Source organism: Diorhabda sublineata, chromosome 3, assembly GCF_026230105.1.
Source record: "Diorhabda sublineata isolate icDioSubl1.1 chromosome 3, icDioSubl1.1, whole genome shotgun sequence".
NCBI classification, from domain to species: Eukaryota; Metazoa; Arthropoda; class Insecta; order Coleoptera; family Chrysomelidae; genus Diorhabda; species Diorhabda sublineata.
Genome location: NC_079476.1, coordinates 41660790 through 41674048, shown reverse-complemented (window position 1 = coordinate 41674048; position 13259 = coordinate 41660790).

Here is a 13259-nt window from a genome sequence, read left to right as displayed (position 1 = left end):
AAATCCAAATTTCATCTCCAGAACTGTCATTGGAGGTTTTTTCTTTATCATGACTGAAATACTTTTAAAGATATAATAAGGAAAAAACTAAATATAATCCACATACAATTTTTTGTTTCCTCGAATCTATATCTCAAATTGGTAAAAACTGGAATTGGAATAGCTGCTATATCTTCTCGGATATCTTTAACTGATTAAGCTCGGCTAGGATATTTGAGTAGACTCTACTTTTCAGGTATCCCCGCATAGAAAAATCCGGTGGGGTTAGGTCCGGACTTCTAGGTGGCCATGCAATATCACCTCGACCACCAAAGAGGCATTAAAAGTAAGACATGTCGCGCCATCTTTTTGAAACCAAGTAGTACGATTACAGGCTTCAAATTGTTACAGTTGCGGAGAGAAAAAATCCCTTAACATGGCTATTTATCGTTCAAAATTCGCAGAGGCAGATTGCCCCCGTTGATTTTGAAAGAATTAGGGTCCGTACGCTGATATCGCCGTCCAAACGGTTTCTTTCGGAGAATGCAGAGGCTTTGCAGCCCAATAACGGATATTGACATGCCCATTCAAGTGAAAATGGAAGATTGTTGAAATACTGAAACAAAATCTAGTCTTGAAATTGATTCATTTGGCTGTAATTTCTGCATAAGTTGAATTTTATACGGTTGTAATTTTGGATCTTTCGCGACGCAGAGTTGTTCTAGATACCACAAGTTCAACTAATCGCTTGTGATTCGATAGACCAGGATTACGTTGAACTAAACCTCTAACTTATTGAATTGTGTCTTCTGTTCTTGTTGATTTTGGGCGTCCCGTAGGCTTCTGATTGAGAGTAGAACCAGTAGCTTCGAACTTTCCCTCGGACACTGATTTATGTCACATAATCCAAACTCACTTCGAAACAAACGTCGATGAATTGCGCACGAATCGCCATTTTTGTAATAATGTGATCCATCGCGACTAAATTTCCGTGCAGCTCCCTCTCATAACATTAAAACGAGTTTGTAAAATCGTACGCCTTTCTGGCTCACCCTTTATAATATGTTTTAAATGAAAATTCTCCACGTCTTTCCACCTTGTAGATAGAATTTGTGTTTGTTTCGAAAAAATATGAGAACAATGAAGTAGTTCGGTATCTATTAAAACAGAAAACGTTTAACATTCCACGTCTTTTACCTTTCCGACCTTTCCTAATTCTAAAGTTGTAAACAAGCAGTGACCCATAATATATGTGGTCGGAAGTCTCCCCGGACCGAAACGTCGTGTCTGACGAGTCGGCGAAACAAAACGGATAACGAACATTGTTTCCGATCCCCACGGGGATTTTCTTCGTTAAACTTCCATTTAGTCAACATATTTTCTAGAAGGAAACTAACAGAGAATTTTGTAATCAGTTATATGGTCGTAGAGGTATAAATAAAAAAAAAACATTGATTTTTCGGTAGTAATGAATAAAATCATCACTTTCTAGACCATTCACAAATAGTGAGAATACCACAAAATGGAAATGGTGAACATGAATTACAAAAAAAGCCTTGGACAATTCACGCAAATCCTTCGAGAAGAATACAAAAAGTAAAGACAAAATTATTGAATCTGGAATGAAGCTATGGAGCTATGGAGCAGAACAAATGGCCGAAGAAAACATTGATGTTTTAATCGCAGAATAGAAGAAAACGAGGAAGACCATCAAGACCTGGAGGAAAGGAAGGAATTGAACAAAATATGAAAGACAGAGCTATCCAGGAAAACGAATGAATAGATAGAAAATTGTGTACGAAATCCGTGATAAAACAAAGAAAGCTTAACACCTTCGCTATATGAAGCTATGATGAAAGCCTTGCTAAAAAATTGCAAGACTCAACTCTATTTATCTCGTTAGTTAGTTTGGAACGGCGCATCCAGCAGTTGGTAACTCAAATTGGAAAATTATTTCAAATAATGAAATAAAAAGAATTGAAAATATAAAACGCCTCTCTGTATTTATGAAGCACATATGTTTGAGAACAATAAATAATTTTCCGCAAATCCTCAAGGGATACATGCTTTAATAAAACGTTCTCATATTTTTCTTTTATTTTTAGTAAACGGGGATACTTCAAACCGGAAAACAAGGGAAATAATTTGTGAGCTAATCGCTTAAGAAATAAAAACTTTATTTGATTCTAAACTTTTGTTGATTATTGGATTTATCGCTGTATCGCGAATTCTACAATAAAAAATAATATACGATAGGTTTCATTGGAAATCAATCAAATATATGTATTTTACCACACATATTTTCTTTGCTCTATTTTTTGTATATAATACAATAAATACTTTTCTCAGAAATAACATCTTATCAGAGAAATCATCCTATTGACGATGTGCTCAAGAAAATAAACATCAAAAGTTTGATGTATTGAAGACTACGATGGGAAATTATGCGGTTGTGGTCGGAGCTGCCACCAATTCCTCACCAGTACTAACTTAGGCTAGGGACTTTTCAGGTACTGAAAGACCTGGTAACTATAATAATCTTCTTTAATTTGGAATCTCAATCATTCGATATAGTATGGAAAAGGATCTAAGAAAGGATTATCCTGATGAATCCAAACTTGTCACTGGCTTCTTTCTATGAAATAGGATGCAACAATAATTGACGTCTGTGGATTTTCTGGGAATAGACACAGAAGATTGTGCCAAAAGCGGGTCTGATAGAGGGATCCCATCTTTGTAAATGTATCTGTGGTACTTTAACCTCGCCATAACTATATTTTTGACATATATTTCTATAAATAATGGAACTGGACACCCGTGTCATACTTTGGGTTTATGGTGGCTTATACAATGCTAGTTATACTATTTGCAAGGCCTAAATTGGGATACCACGCGTGAACTTACAGAGCTCAATTTTTTTACGAAAACATGACAAAAATAAAAGTTAATAGAAGCCGTAAGGACAAACAACATTTGAGCTGTAATTGTGAAGTGTCCAGTGATTCAAATTTCTTCCCCGTCAAGGAATAAAACATTTCCTCTTCAGCATCATCCGATTCTGATTTAGAAGTTAATGTCAGACATCTTTTGATGCCGGTTTGTCGCGAAGTGCCGATCAAATCCAAACTCCGCCGTTTCCTATTCGAAAACGCTCGTCTCAATATGCAGCACGTGTAGCACGTACGAATCGTGTCACGCTACCTCACACGTGCTATACGTGCCCCAATTAGCGCCTCACCTTTTAGTCCGGGAGCCGGGTGAAAGTTTGGTTAACTATTTCCTTTCGAAATGATTCCTCCCAACTGAAAATTTGTGAGTAGATTGTTGTTATACTGTTGTGATATGTGAAAAAAATCAGCTAGCAGTCGAGGAAAATCTGGATCCTTAAATCTTAAATAAATATTGTAAACTGGAGACTGAATCAGCGGTCGCTAAGAATCTTAAAGTGACATTAAGTTTAGATTCTGCTGGAATCGCCAATCTCATATTGGTGTCGAGCAAATAGTAATGTAGACTTGGATCCATTCTAAAAAAATTTCTTTAGCCATGTTGATATTCCAAAGATAGTTCTCGACATATATTATTAGTCGCACCAAGAGTAATCCGTTTTTTTATCCAATCACGCACCCACACACGTTTTTTTTTTAGCATCGATTCTGATCGGAACGACTTCCAGACAAATCAAGCAGTCGTTGGACATGCGCGACTCCGTGTGAAGACGATAACTTGTTATAGAAACGAGACAATGTAATTGTGAGTGTTTTTTAAAAAGGGTCTATTTTAGATTGTATCCATACCAGATGGTCCTATTCGAGATTTATGGATATTGAGATGGATCCCCGTTAGATACAGATCTAACATCTTTGGTCTGGGTAGTGCGGTCCAATTATTTTTAAATGAAACAGTTAATGGAGAAAGATATGACTGAGATGTTGCATTTACTGTGAAAATACATCAGTTTGGCAGTTCTTCGTATTAGTTTTATAATAATATTTAATTATTAATAAGTAACAATGATTTGGTTTGAATTTACACGTATTTATCTATCTCTTAAATACAAACTTTCTTATCCAACAATGGAACGATTGAAATCGGGTTTCTGTCAACAGTTTCTTTTGATTTGAGAAATTTCTAAGATGGAACTTCATTCACAGTCCCAACGGACATCGTATATCTTTGTCATGATCATTCTAATAAATCTTCTTTTCCTTTTCAATAGATGTAAAAGGAAATTGGTATGAAGATTTATCACCAATTTTGTTCCAAAATCGTGTAAGTAACTTCTAGTCAATCAATTCGCAGTTACAATATTTTTTACCTTGATTATCATAATTTCACGACATAATATCTAAAAAAAATGTGGATTTTAAAACGATATTAATGGAATTATGTTCTTTGTATATATTACTAATAAGTACAGTATAGTTTTATAAGAAAAATTAAATAGGAAAATGTTTTATTTCTATTCGAAACAGATTATTTTATGAAATAACGTTTTCAAGTAACTCAATGGATTTATTTTTTCTACAGAACGCAGTCTAATCTACTGACAGAACCGATTGCTTCAATTTCTATTTATACCAGCTTTAAAACCAACCAATTACTTAAATCCCATCTACTTTCGTCTCTTTCGCTTTTGTCGACAAACGATTGACGATAGAAAAGTAAAAACTCCAACAGAAACATGGACAATCCATTGAGTCGATTTTGTATAAAATGGGATTTATGTGACCGAAATGTGTCGACCTTTGCCGCAGACACCAGTATGAACGTGTTCCAATACAAACTACACAAATTGTGAGGAATTTTCAGTTGCAATTTCAATCAGATGTATATTGATAGAAAAATCACCCTAGGGGGTAGCGAAAGTGCTTATCACTATGTAAAAATGCATGTTTTGAACATTCTATGCGTAAAATTAAAACTGAATTTATAATATACAAATTGACCCGACGACAAAGAGCACGGGCAAATAGAGAAGCCCGAAATATGGATACAATCTACCCCTATACAAAGTTGCATCCCTGAGGGATTATAAGGACTCAAAATGAATTTCTTTACAACCGTTTTACTCGAAAATATCAAATTTGGGGTAACTTGATACATTAAAATCCACAAAACTTTTTATATGTTCGTTGTTTCAAAATTCTGATAAAAAGCTGTATAATCTAAATAAATATTAACATTTATTGGTCAGAGTAGATGAATTTTGGACAAAGCATTATACTTCAAAAACAGAAATATTTCTGAAATAATGGATTTTATCTGTAAAAATCGATTCTAAACAAGGAAAAACCGATTTTTCAGCTCATCATTGATTCCAGATTCATTATTAATCAACGAAGTTATCAAAATTTGAAACAATGTTGATAAAAAGCGATTCCAGCTAAAATAAATTATTCTGTAGAAATACAGAGTATTGAAAAGCTACCCATTTGTCGAATTCCTTGGTTTTCGTTTCCATTTCCAAGAAATTTATACCAAAATATTATTAAAATAAAAATGTTTAATACTTATAACAGTTATTTCATTTAAAGAAGCTTTGAAAATAATTTGGTATTGAATTTATCTAATCGTAATCAAATCGTCTCTCAATAAGAAAATCCTTGTGAAACGATGAAGTTTGTAAGATTCCCGCAATTATAATTCGAGTTTACAGTTCTAATTTCAAAGAAACTACCGAGGATAAAAATTGGAGATGTTCATTATGATACGAATTTATTAATACTTTTATTCGAAACTTTCAAAATAAGTTTCTATTATAATGAAATAATTCTAGCATTCAAAGTAGTTTGAGGATCAGAAAATAATGAGATACGAAGATGGCGAATTCATATCCGAATTAATTATTATTTACCCAGTGAAATATCGAGGAAAGTTTCATCTACATCGATAAGAATATTTTGTGAACTAGATTTTTACCCGAAATAGCCCTAAAACTATTTTTTTATCGATTTTTCATATATGGAGCTCAATATGCAGTGAATATTTTTTTATAAACTTCTCACTCATTGAAAGGTTTACAACTTGACATGGAAACAAGACATTTTTTTCACGCTCATTTCCATGTTTTACTACCTTATTAACCCTTCCAAATAATTAATGTACTAGTCGAATGAAAATATGTTTCTTGTAAGTAAAAGTTTAAAATTAAGAAACACGAGAAAGTCACTGGGAGCCTGATCGAGGTCAATACATTTTTCCATGGGGATCATCGAATTGTGAGATGAAGAAAATTACTCTCTTTTCTTTTGATGCAGTCGTTTTTTTGCAAAATCTCCTTTCATATTATCTTCTGGTATTGTTTCATCTTCCTATAGATATAGATAGTCTATCCTGAGAAATAGTGACCATTCCACACCAGTTAAAGTGGTGCTTCTTTATATTTTTCTTTCCAAATGTGTGAATATGAAATTATATCAAATTGTCATTATTTTTTTTCTGTATTTTTCTTTTCTTATCAAGTATTTCAAAATCTATTTTATTCTCTTTCTTCCATTTTGGATTCAAATGTAATAACCTGAACTAGTGTTTGTGTTTGTCAAATTAATAAACGGTTCTTTCCACATTCTTCTTTACTTAGTAAACAGCAACATGAAAGAGTCGTCATTTTTCCTAAATATAGTATAATAAAGGGAAAAATTTTCTTTGACGATGCCTCCGAAATATCCCGCTTTCGGTTTATAATAAAGCATGTTTAAATAAGATATTCCTTTTGATGTTTTGCAAAGCATTCGATTGGATTACGACAGAAAATGACATGGAAAATTCAAAAATGTAATGTAAAGATAAATAAACATCAATTTTAGTATTTTAAGAAGTGCAAATAGCTTATCCAATACCTCACAGTTTTTTGATCTTTCCAAATAATGTTTAGAAGGTAAATAACTTGATTATGGATCATTTAAAAATATAATTGTAACCAGAAACTTCTTTAGAGCAGAAAGAACTACAAAGTTGAAACAACCATCTTCCCACAGTAAGTAAAAATAGCAACATCCAGATCATCCAACGTCTTCAAAACAAAACCTTGAAGAATGTTATTGTTGAGAATTTGAAGACGATTATTACCAAACATACATCAAGTTTATAAAGAAGTTTTAAAAATGCCTCCATGAAAGATGAAGTCATTTGGCTTGTCTCCAACTTTAGAGAATGAATCTCCTGTTTGTCCTTATTTTTTGATACGAAATAACCTTCAAATGTTCTCCTGGTTCATTAAAGAAATTACCGAATTAAGTCGATCCAACGTTAACGATTCCACGATTTCCATTAAAATTTTTATTCCACAATAGTATCTCTTTTAAATCACTGTTAGAGAAAGAACACTTTTCGGCGAAATTTCTAGTGCTTTTGAAATAGAAAGGAAAAGAGATTTCCCAAAACTTTCAGTTAACTTCTGGTCTCAGCTCTAAGGAAAGATATTAATCAAATTAAGGTTTGTGCGAGGGTTGTAAGCTTCGTATTAACCTCTGTATCAAGACAGAAATGATGTTGAACTAATCGCAATTTTTTCACTAATCTTCTTAGTCCCTAAAATGAAGGTTGGAAGAGGAATCAAGAAATACATATACAAGTTGATTCGTCTGTATAGAAACAATTAAATGTATAATGAAAACATCTCTGAATTGCTCTAATGAAAAGGGAAAAGAGCAAATAAAAAAAGAAGTGCAAACGAAAAAATAGAAGAGGAGGATATAAAATTGAAAAATTCGATAAAGGAAGTATATAGAAGAAGGCAAAACTGAATTCCAACCTACAAAATATACTCACGTGTTTTGTTTAAAACAATTAACTAAATCGAATTCACGTTATTGCTAATTACACGAACGGCTCTTTAAAAAACCACAAATTGATTATTAAGAAGTCAAGTTCACTACAAATGCCTTGTTAAAGACATATAAGGAGCGATTGACAACAAAGATTTGCTTTAGCAGCCTTCATCGACACAGAAGACGTTTTTGACTTAATATCAATCCATCAAAAATGTGCTAGAAGATAGGTTACTCTCTGTAATTCAGCAGTAATACATAGTTTCCCGAACAAATTCGAAAAATGATTCCTTGTCCAGTTACTATAGAATTTTGATATTTATTTGTATTTAATTTTTCAGTAGCAGGCAGTTTATTTACAGTATTTCTTCTAAATAATGTCTAGAAAACTCTATTTATTTATTTCTTTTGCTATAAAACTTTCATTTAGGTATATAAATGTATTGTGTAAAGGTAGTTAGTTAGATTTAAATAAATAGTCGTAGTCAAATGGACGAATTTGTGAAATTAATCGTAGAAATTCTCTAATAAGTAAATTGTACAAGGGACACCCTTAATCAATCATCTATGATGTGGATCCCCATTAGGATCGTGTACCATAAATCTTAATATTTATGATTCGCGTTAATATAAAAGAAAAATTTGGTAATCCTAAAAAATAAGTCAATAAAGGGTGAAAAATAAATGACTAACAGATCTCAATGGTTCGCAAGGGGGTGAGTTAATTTACACACAACAGATTATATCTCCGGTTGAGTTACATTTTTGCAACGTTCTTAAATTTAAATAATGTTAAATGGGAAATTATTATATAAAAACAAGCTTTCGTTAAATTGTAAATGTCGGAGATGCAGAATTAAGTTATTTATTTCGGAAAATCGAAAACGTACCCTTCAGGATGCTTATAAGCTTGTCATGAAATCCAAAGAAGTTTCGGTTTCTAGAATTATTGAAGAGATGTGGAAAATACCCTTTTTCAATTATGAAAATCCACAAGCTTTGGGGAAAACAGAAAAATGCATTGGAAAATATAATACATGCGAATTAATAAAGTAATGGATGTATGATATTATTCAAATTAACCCTCAATATTTGAACATCTTATTATGAAATAATGGACCACAAAAAATCACGATTGGTTGGTTTCATCGGCATCTACACCAACTTTGTTTAATTATTTTCGGGACATACTGTATGGTTGGAAATAATTTTATTTGATGGGAAAAATATATTGTACCTTGTATAAACAGTTTAAAGTTTGATTAAGAATATCAGATGGAAACTAACATTTCAACAGATATTTTGCAATAATTTGACTCTAACCAGAAAGTTTTTTTCCACTGTTGGATTCAAAATTTCAATAATTTGTTTCAAACTGCAAAATATTTTTAAATAATAATTAGTCTGGAGTTTTATAAAATACGATATCTCTCTTAGAAGTTTTCTTGTATTCAATGGCACATCCATTATTCCACTTACGGTGGCTGGGAAAACATTAAAGAACTTTCCGGAAAACAGTTGAATATAATTGTAGTTCACTTTTAAACCCACCAGTTAAAGTTACTAGAACTTTTTCAATTTCTGACAAAACTGTTTGGATTGCTATTGTTCTAGTTATTCAAGAAACGAAACTTTTTAATTGTGACTACTGAAACAGAAACTCATAATATATAATACAAAATACTCACGAGGAAAAATGCACATGATCGTGTTTTTATACATAACATTTTTCAAATAAGTACAATAATCAATTTCCTCATTTTCATGTAAATGTTCACAGGAAAATTAAAAAACATTCAAAATAAAAGATCTTTAGTAAATAATTAATTTTTATTGATAAGTTTTCATAGATTTTTATTTTTAAATCAATAACCATAAATCTCGATCATCACTCTCGGATCTTGATACGGTCCTACTCTTAAAACAGTTTGCACATCTCCACCAGCTACATCGATTCTTAAACAATAAGCTCGTTCTCTACCAAAATTGAGCACTCTTACAGAAGAAACTCGGCCTCCGGAAATCGAAACTGACCTAGAAACACCAAAACGTGATTAGTATAAAACAAAGTTTATCTATTATATAACAAGACGTTGTAACATTAAATTCTTCAATGAACACTTTGGTATTTTAATCTTGCTAATCCCTTCTACATTTGTTTCTTCTTCCTCGTTCTTTTTTATAATTTATGTTGTCGTTTAATGTAACTTTTGGCAACTGCGGGCGACTTCAACCCTACATTTTTCAAAAGATTGTATTCCAAACTTGATGACTATTAAGTGGGCTGAAAAGTTCGTAGGTTGATTCATAGATTAGCGTCAGTTGAATTGTATAAATTTGGTAGCTGTCTTACTATTGGAGAACCTACTAACTATCACTCAACTGCTAGTAAAAAAATCCCACTGAAACCTTTTTGGAGCTATGGGACACTGCATTCAACTCTAGATTTTATTCAGGAATACTTGGAATGAATAGCTCAACCCAGATAAGTCTTGAAACGCATTTTCCCCAAGACCAGTCTAGCAGTACATTGTTGTGTAGTAATCCCTTAATCCAACTTTAGTATTTGCAAGTGACGACCTGATATTTACGATTTAGAAAGAAGATTTCAAGAAATAGTAAAAAATCGCAAAGCGCAAGATCAGGAGAATAAGTTAGACGTTCCAACACTAGATATTGAACTTATTTGGATACCTCTTCACATAGAATAGTAGTTTGTCGTAAAGTATAATCTAGTAGTGATTAAATTTAAAATAAACTTACCAATGGATATCTTGAGTACCAGAAGATAAAGCTTGAACGATGACAACTTCCCTGACAAGTAACTGATCTCCGTTCTCCCTATATCTGTAAACAAGATCTCCATAATTTCCCGATCCATTATCCTGAATTAGGTCAGTTTCTTTAACAGTATCGGCAAATTCACTTTCGAATTTGATACCGTTTTTATTACGATCGGGAAAGTCAACATTTTCATCGGGTTTCGTGTACGTCACTTCTGATTTGTATTCGAACGCAACAGCTAAACGGAAAGTATAAAAGAATGTTATTAAAAGTATTTTCTTGTCGATTAATATCATGTTCGTGGAGTTGTCAGGAATTATTTACTCAATGAAACGCTTACAAACGAAGTAACTGCTTTTATTAGGGGTTTTAAATTAATATTCGAATCGTGTTTCAGATAAGGCTTTTAGGCCGATGATTTACATTTAGATACTATTTAATCAATTGGGGTTACCTAATTGAATGCTTTTATACCACCAGTTATTTCATCGAATTTAAATAAGTGATAAAATATTTCAATGATGAAGTTGATTCATAATCTATGATCCTGATGAATCTTACAATCTGTTTCACTATAATTTTACAACGTAAATTCTAAAATCAACATATTATGTAACCCTATATATTTATATTTTGTTATATTAAACGCAACTTCTTTTCAACTAAATCGTTTTAATTATTTTCTTCTGAATTACAAATTAATGCGTTATTCCATGACAAAATTGTCACATTTCTGATAGCTAAGATAGAAAGAGTCCAAATCCTGTTTTAGGTTATGTTAATTGACATTTGACATTTGACATTAAAATCTATTTTTAATTTTCACGAGTCATTAATTGAAATAGTTTAATAATGAAATAATATTTATATCTAAAAAATTTACCTTATATTATATATACTACTTCCACCAATGTTTTATATAAGCGTTTTTATATTGGGAACGTGGCAATAAAACACCAAATTGGACTAACTTTAATATACATTCCGAGCTTTTCGAATTCTTATGTATTCGTTGTTTGGAGCCGAAATTATGGTCAAATACAATATAAGAAATATGTATAAATGTAAAACAATAATAAAATTTCACTTACAATAATTAATTAAGATTTGCGTTGGCTTTAAATTGTATTAATTCTTGTAAAAACTTGAAATTCATGGGATTTGAAATTCGAAATGACTATGATATAAATATTGATTAATTGCAATAACGATTCTGGTTACTATAGGAATTTTTATTAATTTTTAATTGGTTAGATTATGAATGACGTTGAATTTGTATATGTTGGATATGTTGTAGTGAATGATACTCACTATTGATTGGTTAATTCATGAATGACATTAAATTTCAATATCCCAGGTCGTTATGAGTATTTATTGATTCGAATATAAATGAAAATAAATTTTATAGGTTAGGTCGTTATAAGTGAAGTTGAAATTTATAGGTTAGATGAGGTTAATTGTTTGTTAATGGAGTTGAATTTTTATAGAATTTGTTTCTACTAAATCTAAAAGGTAAGACTTCTTTTAGTCTTTATCAAAATATGATATTGATACTGACAATTTTCGTCTTCATATTAATGAATAAATTACCTACGTCATTGAAATCAAAATAAGAATAAAATCTGAATATAAATACGTTTTCAGTAAGTTGCAGTCATCAAAATATTTTGAAAAAGACTGAAATAAGTCGAAACGTCAATTTTTATCTTTCTTTCAAAAATTATTTAAAAAAAATACGAAATTAAATCAATTTATATATAAATATAGATTTCACCAGCTAGATTATGAGCGTTGTAGTGAGATTGTATTGATTAAATAAGCTTAATATTTCTATCAATTAAAATATTGAATTTAGAAGTTGATGAATCTAATATTTGTTAAAAGGAATTACAAAATTTATCAAAGCGCAATTTTTAATTGATTTCCACCCGATGAATATTCGAAAGCTCGTGATATATTAGTGTTAGTACACTTTGGTGTTTAATTTTGCCACAATCCCACCACTAAAACGCTCATATATACAGTTTCCTTTGCTACATCCCGAATTTTCCTATTCCATCCACTCGTTTTCCTAGACAGCTCTGTATTTCATAGTTTGTTCAATTTGAATTTGAATTTTTGTATACTCGATGTGTTTTTCGTCGTAAATATTCATTTCTCAATAGTCTCCATTGTTTTTTCCTGTTTATCCATCATTTGCCAGAGATCGTATCCATAGGTTAGGATGGGCTCAACAATGACTTTGTATGTGGACAGTTTTACTGACCAAAACCAGAAATGAGTTTTTAAAGTTGACTAGCCTAAAGGTTTCAGCTTGTTGAAGTTCTGCTACAAAATTCCGTTTTAAATGATCATTATTATGAATATGAATGAAATCATGTTCCTAGATTTACGTTGTTTAGAAAATTTTGCATTTTTTAATGTACATTTACCTAAAAAACTTCTCCTTTACCTGGAAAGTCATCTGAAATTTATTATATAAAATAGAATGAATGCGCTTTCAACTTTAAGATCCAGTTACTTGAGATTTTATGTATAAATTTTATAACCAAACGTGAAAATGTCACCCCATGATTTCAAATTTCATTGGGGTGTAAAACTAACTTCAGGTGAAACCGAGTAGTGTTGTATAATTTATTACAAAAACATGAAATGTTATTATAATTCAAAACGAATAACGAACGTAATTTCCGTGTTTTATGGGGATGGTATAAACCGTTCTAG